The following is a 250-nucleotide window of genomic DNA, read 5'->3' as shown; positions in this document are numbered from 1 at the left end:
GAGAAATAGAATTTATATATATGTGTGATTTGGTTCATTCCATTATATTATTTGAATCATAGATGCGATATTACAACATATTTAATAGTTGTTAAATAACATTTTTATTATCATATAAAGAAATAATAATTATAGAAGACACATTGCAGAATTAAAAATTATATGTATTGGAATTGATTAGATCGTATATATATATATATATATATATATATATATATATATATATAATAATTATAATNTTNTNNNNTNT

This window comes from Atta cephalotes (genome assembly GCF_000143395.1).
Source record: "Atta cephalotes unplaced genomic scaffold scaffold00047, whole genome shotgun sequence".
Taxonomy (NCBI): Eukaryota; Metazoa; Arthropoda; class Insecta; order Hymenoptera; family Formicidae; genus Atta; species Atta cephalotes.
This window is presented reverse-complemented; position numbering follows the sequence as displayed.